Below are 12,825 nucleotides of genomic sequence, written 5' to 3'. Positions count from 1 at the left end.
GTGCCGTGGAGGCTGTACTATGGGGAATTAGCAAAAAGGGTTATCGTTTTGGATGAGAAATGAAGATTGATATTTTCTTAACATAGTTTTATTCTTCGCTGGGGGGGGGGGTACTTATAAAGTTTTCCACTTCTGAGTTTACTGGGCTTTTGGGACCTGATAAAACTTATTGGCACTTGTTGCAATTACGAGTCTATAGGCACGAGGGAATTTTACTGAGTATTGATTGTCACTTTCACTGTCTTTGATTGCTTCGCACACCACACTTTTGCACCTGTTCTTCTTCTGGGGATTCTTCTGTCCTTTCTCTGTTTCACGGCCATGCCACTGCAGTTTCTCCCCTCAGGCTCCCCGGTTGTTCTCTCTCTTGGCTTCTCTGTTCCCCTTTTTTTTTTCTCTGCTCCCTTTTTCTGCTTGCTCTCTCTCTGTCTCGCCTTTTTTGTTCAGTTGAAATCTCCTTAGCCCCGCCTTTGGATTTTGACTGGGTGTGGCATTTTCTGAAAGACTTTTTTGTGTGTTTAGTGGCTGCAGACATTATACAAGACCGCCTTCCTGTCATGTCTTTTACAATGATTCGTAGGCTCTGAATTTGTATACGCCTCCTTCTTCATGTCCTGATTCTTAGGGGCGTATCCCTTGGTAACCTCATAGGTCATTCGTCGATACTTTTGGGCTGTCTTATACCAACACTCATGGCTTTTGATTCGTCGATACTAGAGGCCTACCTTTGGGGAGGGTGGAGCTTTTAAGAATTTGGTACTTCCCTCTTTCTAACAACGGTCATAGAATTCCTTTTTAACGTATGCCAGATGGCTCTCTCTGACCTGTTCACGAAGGGAACGGCGATTAGTCATAGGCGCTAATGAGAGTAGTTTCCAATTTCTCGAATATGCCTGGGCAGTATCCCTCATCGGCTATAATCTCTTGTTGTTGGTCACTAATCGCTGGTACGGACGAGGCTTTTTGGGGGAGATGAAACCAGATGTCTAATGGCTAAAAGCCTAATGTTTTGAGTAACAAAATCCCTTCTCTGAAGATATTCCCTTTTCTCCTTTCCTTTCGCCTTATTATCCGTTTCGTGCCTTTTTCTTAAGTATTATTAAGTTTATTGTCCTTTTGGTTATAACGACACTGTGCCACACTATTACAGTCTCGGCCCGCTACCTCGCTGACTCCGACAGCGTTTATCCTAAGCTGAAGCAAATATTATACCTACAAGAGGACTCCTAACTTATGCTTCTTGGAAAGGGCATATTGAAACCTTGACTCAAAAACAATCAAAAGTGAATGTAAACACGAGCAAGTCCTTGATTAAGTAACGTTAAGGGCAACATCAAAAGTGAATGTAAACATGAGTGAAACTTCTTGAGTAAGTAACATTCAGAGAAACATTAAAACTGAATATGAATTATGAACAAGTACGTTGTTTAAGTAATATTAAAAGAATCAATCAAACTGAATTCAAATATGAGTAAGTCACATTAAGAAAACATGAAACTGAATGCAAACAATAAATCACCAAAAAAAAAAAAAAAAAACAAGAAAAACTGAAAGTTTAACATACATAAGCCCTTGAGTCACATAAGTTATATAAATGCATGGTAGAGAAGCAATAAAAATAATGGTAACTATCCAAGTTCACAGTACATGATTGGTTCAGTCCTCAGTCCTATTTCTATCTAGGTGGATATCGTCTTTCTTTTATGGGAAAATAAATTTCGTTCTTCGTTGACGACACTTGATGGCTTCTTGTTTGCTGCGACCTGTTACTTGGAGACAAGTCCTGGTGGGAGAAAATATCCTTGTGTATTTTTGTATGCAATAACGAGGGTGTCCTTGACTTCCTACTGAGATTGTTGTAGTGTGTTTATGCAAAATTTCATTGGAGCATTCTTACTGTAATTCTGAGTAACCTTGTACATTAAACAATATAACTTCACTGCTTGATACTAAAACAAAATTGGCAACTCGGTTTAAAGGAACCGTTAGTGGTTAATACTTGTAGGTTTCTTCTACTGTGACAACAATTAGTAAGCTTTCACCAATCAATACCTTGTTAGTAAGTTTTTCAACAACTACTATCTTGTTAATGAGTCTTCATCACTAACATCTTGTTAGTGAGTCTTCATCAATTAACTTCTTGTTAGTGAGTCTTCATCGCATTAATATCTTATTAATAAGTTTTCATCAATCAACATTTAATGGATTTGAACAAAATAAGTGTATTAATTACCCCTTCAAAAATCAATAATCACTTTCTGAACGAATTCTTCTTATCTTAAAATCTCTTAATATCTATCTTAACCCGTCTTATTTATTCTTTTTACTTCTAAACAAAAAATGTTCTTATGGAAACGATTAACTTAATATACGTCTTGAAATTCTTATATTTTCTGTTGCGCATTGAACTGTTTCTTACATACCCAAATAATTGCCCTTCAAGTCAAAATTGGAATTGAGTTAGTGACATAACTCCAAAAAAATTGCTACAAACCAACTAATTAAAGTAACCTAATTGCACAATAAAACCCATTATTATTCCCTAAGTCGAAACCGATGGAGGTAAACTTAGCAATAAGAAATCAAATAAATACATGGGAATAATGGGATGAATTAATGGGTTTGTTCTTCTGTTTCACTGAAAGTGACTCTTCTATTTCTAGGTTATATCTAGTTCCTTCTTCTGGAAGTTTCTTCTGACGTCTCTGTCATTTCGGATTCTTTAACTTCTTTGGTTCTCTTGACCTTGTCCTTGTTTATCCAAAATTCTTCTTCTTCTAATGATTCAGCATATGTGGAAGGCATTTGGCTATTCATTTTCTTAACCTTTATCTTAGTTTCTTGTACGTCTACGATCTTGTATGGTCCTGTGAATTTTTGTGGCTAACTTATAATTAATACCACTTCTTACTTCCTTCTTAATATAGACTTCATCTCCTTTCTTGTAGTCTACGGCCTTAATCCTTCTTGATGCTTCTCTATCATATTCTGCTGGGCTTCTTCTAGATTCTTGTGCAAATTGCTTGTGTATTACTTTAAAGTTTCCGATTCTTATCTTCATGATATCTTCAGAGTAATTAGGCTGTATTGGCTGATTCAGCCATGCATAAGGTAATCTGGGTTCATATCCCATCAAGGCTTTTATGGGAGTTGCTCGAGTACTCGTATGATGTCTTGCATTTAATGATAATTGGACTAAAGGTAAATTGACGTCCCATCAGTCGGGCCTGTCCTACTGTGTGACGTAATACGTCTAAAAACTTCCTGTTATTCCTTTCTACTAAGCCATTACTAGCTGGGTGATACGGCTGTATCGCTACCTTTTCTACTTAAAGGCGTTACAAAGTTTCTTGAACTAAACGAGTTGTTGAACTCGGTCCCATTATCAGAATAATGAGCTGTGGGGCAGAATATCTGCAAAATATCTTATCGAAGAGAGCGGTTGCACAATCCTTGGCACTTTTACTAGTTAGTGGTACCAAACTCTGTATATCTCGTGAGCGCGTCGATACATACTAGTATAGTTCTTATTCCCTTTACTCGTGGTATGAAGATTAGTGATAAGATCAATAGATACTCTTTCGAAAGGAGTCTGTGGGATAGGATATTTCCTAGTGGTACTACTTCCTTGTTCTGTTCTTCCCTTTGTAGCTGTTGCATGTGCCAATTGCAGCTCTTCACATAATTACTAACATCCTTGTGAATTCACCCTTCCAATGAAAGTTCTTTGGATTAATCTAATTGTCTCATCCCTTCCGGGTGGTGAGCTCTCATGTCATCGTCGTGCATTACTCAATGACCTTGTTTCTTAGACTCTTAGGTACTAATCTTTTGTGCAGTACATTACACCTAGAAATTGACCAAATGGATCATATTCGTGACACATCCAAATTAATACGCCATCTATGTCCGTTAATGCATCTATGGGACATCCAACCTTCCTACCTAGTTCGGTTATTCTTGTTGGCTGTCGTTTTCGTTCGTTTCTAACGTATTTGAACAGTTCCCTTATATCTTCATCTCTTTCTTGTTCCTTTATGAAATTTTGCCGGGAAAGCTCCTCTGTATAGTGCATGGTGAGTACATTTACGTCATTGCACATTGTTTCATTCTTTTCTTCTTCTTGACTTATCATACTTATACTATCACCTTGTGACACATATCTTGATAATGCATCTGCTACCCTTATTCGTCTTCCCAGGGACGATTTCACCTCTATATCATAATCTTGGGCTGTCATAGAAACCAACGGGCTCTTCGTCCAGAAAAATTCGGGTTCTTTAGCATTTCTACTGCGGCTGAATGATCCGTGAACACGGTTATCTTGTAACCAAAAATGATATATCTGAAATGATTTAAAGCGTCTATAATAGCTAGAGACTCGAGGTCTGTTACTGAGTAGTTCACTTCTGAGGGCTTTAATTTCCTACTGTAATAAGCTATCGCATTATATCTTATATCTTGTCTTTGCATTAAACATGGCTCCTATACCAATGCGGCTTGCGTCCGTGGCTAAAAAAGAATTCTTTGCCGAAAGTCTGGGAAGCTAAGTCACTGGGGGATGTGTTAATCTTTCTTTCAATTCATCAAATGCTTCTTGCTGCTCGTCTGTCCATACAAAGATACGTGTTCCTTTAAAAGTTCAGTTAGTGGTGCGGATATGACTGCAAAGCTCCCTATGAACTTGCGGTAAAATCCTGCTAAACCTAAGAATGACTTTACGTCCTTCTTGCACTGAGGTGTAGGATATTCCCTAATCGACTTAATCCTTGTTGCGTCGTTTACTTCTCGACGGGCCCTTTTCACTTAGTGTATGCCCAAGGTTGTCTATTTTCCTTTTAAGGAAGTTACACTTCTTTTTAATTTAAGCTTCAGGTTGGGCGTTTTCTTAATCTCTTTAGGACATTCTCTGACTAAGTCTATGTGTTTCCTCTATAGTGAGAAAAATACAACCGATACACCCTTTTCTGACATTATATTTCTTAGGACTACCTGTATCAAAGAAGTGTAATAATAGGTTTCTCTAGACCGCATGTGCGGGAAATAATGGTCTATAATTATATTCATTTCCTACACCAACTTTGCTAACCTGTAGCTGGGCTTAGCCTTGACATTCCGGACGTTCTCTCTGTTATAGAGGAAGATTCATTGTACCAGTAAGCAGAAAATTTCCCATTGCGTCGTCCGACATTGACTGAACTGATTGATACCCTATGCTTGCTGTTTGATTAGCATATCTATTTGGGACGGAATCTCTATTCCTCTAGCTGGGGGAGATTGACTTTGGTTCTACCTCTGCCTCTCGACTGAGATCTACCTCTAGGAGTTGAAACAAAAATTTATTTCTGCATTCTCGAGCACTATGTCCTGTTCTCTTATGGAAAGGACAGGAGGCCATCCTCGGCAGTCACTGGCATAAATGTCCTCTCTTCTGACAGTTATAACACGTGACTGTCGAAAATCCTCCTTGAGAAGATTTACCTGGCATCTTATTCTGATTTCTAGATGGTGTCCCTAGATCTATTTGGACCTCTTTCCTTTTGTCCTAAAGCGACTAAAGGTCTGTATATAGGATTCCCTTCAGGTCTTCTACCTAGGATTTTTGTTTTCCTCCTCTTCAATCTCTGCTACATCATCGGATGTTTCCCACTTACGAGTCATCCTTGCAATAACTTCCGTTGGCAGGCTTCCAATCATTATTGCTTGTCTAATATTTTTTTAACACGACTCATTAGCATTTTTTGCTTGCCTCTTCTACCTCTATCCAACCTGTGGTTTCCATGAAGTTACCCCATTCATTCATATTGTTATACAACTGAGAGCTAAACTCTTGATAACGTCTTTCGTCTAACTTAAATTGACGCACTATCCTTGCCAAGCTAGTAACTGGATCTCTTTCACCAACTGTGGAATAAACCTTCCTAAAATACCGTTTCAATTCTTCCCAATTCTTAAGATCTCGGTAAGTCTCGGAGTGGACGTAGCGTTCTAAGTCTCCTCCGGCTTCCAAATCAAGATAACTCTTGGCTTCAATAAGCTTTTCTCTATCTGTCCCCGTGTTTATGCTATCTAGGCGTGTCTCCACTTGCTCTATCCAGTTCTCTAAGTTACAAGCTAACTGACCGTCCTTTTCTTCCGCAAAATTTAGCTATGTGATTAATTACATGTCCCTTATGTGTTCCCATTACTGCTGCGTTCGAATTCGCGGACTGTGTACCTTCCGGCATGGTTAATTTCTTTGTTTGACTTCTCGTGAGCACAGGCGTTCTTACGTTCTGATAAGGAGTCGGTCTCCTTTGACAGCGACTCGTTAATGGAAATTTTCTTAAGTACTGAGTATCATTAAAAGTATCAAATTATGACAGTAATATCCCGGAAGAGAAAATGATAATAACAATAAACTGTTTTACTTAAGTATTCGATACCCCCAAAAAATAAAAGAATTTTCCCCAGAAATATTCTCAAAGTCTTACGTTACCGATAAGCGATTCTTAAACAACAACAAAAACCCTCTTAACAGTACTGGTAAAACGATACTGAACTGACCATAAAGTGTACGCTAACGAGAGACCTCCCGTGAATTACCCTTGTTATCCTAAACAAACAAAATAAAAACAAGTAAACATTCATTCGACGTAACGAATAAAAGTAAAAAGCAAATACTAAAAAAAAAAACAACAAAGTACAAGAAATCACAACAACCAAAATCACAAAAAATAAGATAAAATGACACAATCAAAATTCAAATTAAAATTAAAGTTATTGGTTAGTAAATACAAATGTTTCGGGAAAGGTCTTAGTAGGCTGATTAGTTTATAATTAGTAAAACTGAAGAATATCGTTGAGTTTCGTTGCAAAAAAAAAGTTCAGTGTGAAAATCTTTTAATCTTGAAATACCAGAAATTGTCTAACTGAAATGTTAATCGCGTAATTTCCTTTAAAAAGGTTTAATGTTATGTAAGTGTGGGGACATTTATTTGGACTTAACTTCTTTCGTCGTCTTCGACACCCGGGTTTGCGTCTGACCGCTTGCGTTCGCCTACCAGCGCGTTGAATGATGTGTTGGTTCCCCCTCTCTCTCTCTCTCTTCGGGAAAGGGGACCTCTCTCTCTCTCTTCTTTCCTCTCAGAGCAGGATTGCGTTGACGGATGCGTTTTCGGGATCGTTTTCTTTCCTCTTGATATTTTTCTTCATGCTTTCGACATCTTGTTCTTCTAGTGGAACGAATGTTCTTGTTCTTCGGAGTGGAGTTTTTTTTTCGCAGTGTGGGTGGCTTTTTTTGGAGCGCTTTTATTGTTACGACTCGATAACTGTCTTTGAATTTGGGGAAGCACTGGTACTGTCTTAGGGAGAACTTTCTTTTTCGAGTGGCGTGAATGGATTGAAATCTCTTATGCCGACGCTAAACTTTGATTCTGTTTCGCTGCCGCTGTTTTAACTGTCATTCGTGTCTTCGTATCACGTCGCTAACCACCATTTCTTTGCTGTGTCTTTTGTCTCTTCCTATCCTACCGTTCGACATCAATTAATTTTGTCACTATATCAATCTTTATCTCTCGTATCCCACCGCTGCCACCAATAATCTGTGACGGTACTTACTTTCTCGTGCACAGCTCTAAGGTAACGTGTGCCGTGGAGGCTGTACTATGGGGAATTAGCAAAAAGGGTTATCGTTTTGGATGAGAAATGAAGATTGATATTTTCTTAACATAGTTTTATTCTTCGCTGGGGTACTTATAAAGTTTTCCACCTTCTGAGTTACTGGGCTTTTGGACTGATAAAACTTAATTGGCACTTGTTGCAATTACGAGTCTATAGGCACGAGGGAATTTTACTGAGTATTGATTGTCACTTTCACTGTCTTTGATTGCTTCGACACCACACACTTTTGCACCTGTTCTTCTTCTGGGGATTATCTCCTTCTGTCCTTCTCTGTTTCACGGCCATGCCACTGCAGTTCTCCCCCTCAGGCTCCCCGGTTGTTCTCTCTCTTGCTTCTCTGTGTTCCCCTTTTTTCTCTGTCTCCCTTTTTTTCTGCTTGCTCTCTCTGTCTCGCCTTTTTGTTCAGTTGAAATCTCCTTAGCCCCGCCTTTGGATTTTGACTGGGTGTGGCATTTTCTGAAAGACTTTTTGTGTGTTAGTGCTGCAGACATTATACAAGACCGTTCCTTCCTGTCATGTCTTTTACAATGATTCGTAGGCTCTGAATTTGTATACGCCTCCTTCTTCATGTCCTGGCTTCTTAGGGGCGTATCCCTTGGTAACCTCATAGGTCATTCGTCGATACCCCTTTTGGGCTGTCTTATGACCAACACTCATGGCTTTTGATTCGTCGATACTAGAGGCCTACCTTTGGGAGGGTGGAGCTTTTAAGAATTTGGTACTTCCCTCTTTCTAACAACGGGTCATAGAATTCCTTTTTAACGTATGCCAGATGGCTCTCTCTGACTGTTCACGAAGGGAACGGCGATTAGTCATAGGCGCTAATGAGAGTAGTTTCCAATTTTCTCGAATATGCCTGGGCAGTATCCCTCATCGGCTATAATCTCTTGTTGGTCACTAATCGCTGGTACGGACAGAGGCTTTTTGGGGGAGATGAAAACCAGATGTCTAATGGCTAAAAGCCTAATGTTTGAGTAACAAAATCCCTTCTCTAAGATATTCCTTTTCTCCTTTCTTCCTTATTATGTCCGTTTCGTGCCTTTTCTTAGAATATTATTAAGTTATTGTCTTTTGGAATAACGACACTGTGCCACACTATTACATATATATATATATATATATATAACATGTACGCATGATACAGCTATATCAGTATTTGTGTGTGCGGGCACACACACACACACACACACATGTAGTTGTTGTTGAAATAATGATTTATTGAATAAAGAAAAACAATGCTCCATTACTCATATGCAAGGGTGAGGGCCGGTGGTTCGATGATATTATTATTATTATTATTATTAATTATTATTTTTTTTTTTTGCTCTATCACAGTCCTCCAATTCGACTGGGTGGTATTTATAGTGTGGGGTTCCGGGTTGCATCCTGCCTCCTTAGGAGTCCATCACTTTTCTTACTATGTGTGCCGTTTCTAGGATGACACTCTTCTGCATGAGTCCTGGAGCTACTTCAGCCTCTAGTTTTTCTAGATTCCTTTTCAGGATCTTGGGATCGTGCCTAGTGCTCCTATGATTATGGGTACGATTTCCACTGGCATATCCCATATCCTTCTTATTTCTATTTTCAGATCTTGATACTATCCAATTTTTCCCTCTCTTTCTCTTCAACTCTGGTGTCCATGGTATTGCGACATCAATGAGTGATACTTTCTTCTTGACCTTGTCAATCAACGTCACGTCTGGTCGTTTTGCACGTATCACCCTATCCGTTCTGATACATAGTCCCACGGGGATCTTTGCCTGATCGTTTTCTATCACTCCTTCAGGTTGGTGCTCGTACCACTTATTACTGCAAGGTAGCTGATGTTTCTTGCACAGGCTCCAGTGGAGGGCTTTTGCCACTGAATCATGATCTTTTTGTACTGGTCTGTGCAAGTGCCGGGCATTCACTTGCTATGTGTTTATTGGTTTCATTTTTCGTATTGCACTTCCTACATATGGGAGAGATGTTATTTCCGTCTATCGTACTTTGAACTAATCTGGTTCTTAGGGCCTGACTTGTGCCGCTGTTATCATTCCTTCAGTTTCCTTCTTGAGCTCTCCTCCCCTCTGTAGCCATTGCCAATTCGTCATCGCTGGCTAATTCTTTAGTCTGTCTCATGTATTGTCCGTTGAATTGGTTTGTTGTTGTGCCAGTCCTCTGTTCTTTCTGTCTTTCATCCTGTCCTCTGTATATTTCTGGGTCTTCGTCTACTTTTATTAGTCCTTCTTCCCATGCACATCTTTAGCCACCCTCGTCTTGCACTGGTTTTCAGTATGATGCCCCAGTGCTCTGTTCTCGATGTTGACGCAGTCCTCTATACTATGTAGCCTCTCCCTATTCCTTTCGTGTAGTATAGTCTGTCGTATTTGCTCTTGGGTGTAGTGCTTTGTGAATTGTCATTTGTTTCCTGTTTTCTGATCAATGCTGCGGAGTTCTGCCTTCGTGTCCATTCCACTATTCCTGCGGCTGTATCTGATTACTGGCACTGCCCACCCATATTTTTATTGGCTTTTATCATATTTCCCGCGTTGAGTTTTTGACTTGAGTATCGCCGGTTGAGTCTCTGCATATATTCTTTCCTGATCGTGTCCTTCATCTCTTGGTGTTTTATATCTCCTCCTTCCATTATTCCCAGGTATTTGTATCCTGTCTCATCTATGTGTTTTTGATGTTGCTCCCATCTGGTAGCTTTATCCTTCAGTTCTCGTTACTTTGCCTTTTTGTATGTTGACTAAGGCGCATTTTTCTATTCCAAACTCCATCCTGATGTCCCCAGATACAATCCTTACAGTCTGGATTAGGGTATCTATTTCCTTGATGCTCTTAGCCATACAGCTTGATGTCGTCCATGAACATCAGATGGTTGATTTTGTTGCCTCTTTTCTTGAGTTGGTACCCGGCATCCATCTTCTGTAGTACTTTTTGTCATTGGAATCATGGCTACTACAAGAGTAGTGGGGACAGTGAGTCGCCCTGGAAGATCCCTCTCCTGATATTAACCTCTGCTAGTCTTATTCCAGAGCTTGTAAGTATTGTATTCCAGTTGCGCATTGTATTTTTGAGGAAGCTGATGGTATTTTCCTCTGCCCATATATTTTTCAGGCATTCTATTAGCCATGTGTGTGGTATCATGTCGAAGGGCTTTCTTATAGTCTATCCATGCCATGCTTAGGTTGGTTTTTCCTTCTCCTACTGTTCTTCATTACCATTTTGTCTATCAGGAGCTGGTCTTTTGTGCCCTTACACTTCCTTCTGCAGCCTTTCTGTTGGTGGGGGAGGGCTGGTGTTTGTCTCCTCTAGGTATTGTATAGCCTTTCACTGATGATACCTGTTAGTAACTTCCACATTATTGGTAGGCAGGTGATAGGCCTGTAGTTACTGGCTATATTTCCCTTACTCTTGTCTTTTTTGTACTAAGGATGTTCTTCCTGTGGTCATCCATTTGGGTGCTTGGTGATTTGAGATACAATGCTGGAGTTGTTCTGCTATTCGTGGGTGTAGGGCCTTGAAGTTTTTGAGCCAGTATCCATGGACTTCATCGGGACCTGGGGCTTTCCAGTTTGGCATATCTTTATTATTATTATTATTATTATTATTTTTTTTTTTTTTTTTTTTTTTTTTTTTTTTTTTGCTCTATCACAGTCCTCCAATTCGACTGGGTGGTATTTATAGTGTGGGGTTCCGGGTTGCATCCTGCCTCCTTAGGAGTCCATCACTTTTCTTACATGTGTGCCGTTTCTAGGATGACACTCTTCTGCATGAGTCCTGGAGCTACTTCAGCCTCTAGTTTTTCTAGATTCCTTTTCAGGGATCTTGGGATCGTGCCTAGTGCTCCTATGATTATGGGTACGATTTCCACTGCATATCCCATATCCTTCTTATTTCTATTTTCAGATCTTGATACTTATCCATTTTTTCCCTCTCTTTCTCTTCAACTCTGGTGTCCCATGGTATTGCGACATCAATGAGTGATACTTTCTTCTTGACCTTGTCAATCAACGTCACGTCTGGTCCTGTTTTGCACGTATCACCCTATCCGTCCTGATACCATAGTCCCAGAGGATCTTTGCCTGATCGTTTTCTATCACTCCTTCAGGTTGGTGCTCGTACCACTTATTACTGCAAGGTAGCTGATGTTTCTTGCACAGGCTCCAGTGGAGGGCTTTTGCCACTGAATCATGCCTCTTTTTGTACTGGTTCTGTGCAAGTGCCGGGCATTCACTTGCTATGTGGTTTATGGTTTCATTTTTCGTATTGCACTTCCTACATATGGGAGAGATGTTATTTCCGTCTATCGTACTTTGAACATATCTGGTTCTTAGGGCCTGATCTTGTGCCGCTGTTATCATTCCTTCAGTTTCCTTCTTGAGCTCTCCCCTCTGTAGCCATTGCCAATTGTCATCGCTGGCTAATTCTTTAGTCTGTCTCATGTATTGTCCGTGAATTGGTTTTGTTGTGCCAGTCCTCTGTTCTTTCTGTCTTTCTCCTGTCTCTGTATATTTCTGGGTCTTCGTCTACTTTTATTAGTCCTTCTTTCCCATGCACTCTTTAGCCACTCGTCTTCACTGGTTTTCAGATATTGCCCCCAGTGCTCTGTTCTCGATGTTGACGCAGTCCTCTATACTTAGTAGTCCTCTCCCTCCTTCCTTTCGTGTTATGTATAGTCTGTCCGTATTTGCCTCTTGGGTGTAGTGCTTTGTTTGAATTGTCATTTGTTTCCTGGTTTTCTGATCAATGCTGCGGAGTTCTGGCCTTCGTCCATTCCACTATTCCTGCGCTGTATCTGATTACTGGCACTGCCCATGTGTATTATGGCTTTATCATATTTCCGCGTTGAGTTTTGACTTGAGTATCGCCTTGAGTCTCTGCATATATTCTTTCCCTGATCGTGTCCTTCATCTCTTGGTGTTTTATATCTCCTCCTTCCATTATTCCCAGGTATTTGTATCCTGTCTCATCTATGTGTTTGATGTTGCTCCCATCTGGTAGCTTTATCCCTTCAGTTCTCGTTACTTGCCTTTTTGTATGTTGACTAAGGCGCATTTTTCTATTCCAAACTCCATCCTGATGTCCCCAGATACAATCCTTACAGTCTGGATTAGGGTATCTATTTCCTTGATGCTCTTACCATACAGCTTGATGTCGTCCATGAACATCAAG

Source organism: Macrobrachium nipponense, chromosome 23 (genome assembly GCF_015104395.2).
Source record: "Macrobrachium nipponense isolate FS-2020 chromosome 23, ASM1510439v2, whole genome shotgun sequence".
NCBI lineage: Eukaryota > Metazoa > Arthropoda > Malacostraca > Decapoda > Palaemonidae > Macrobrachium > Macrobrachium nipponense.
Note: the sequence above shows the minus strand (reverse complement) of the source record.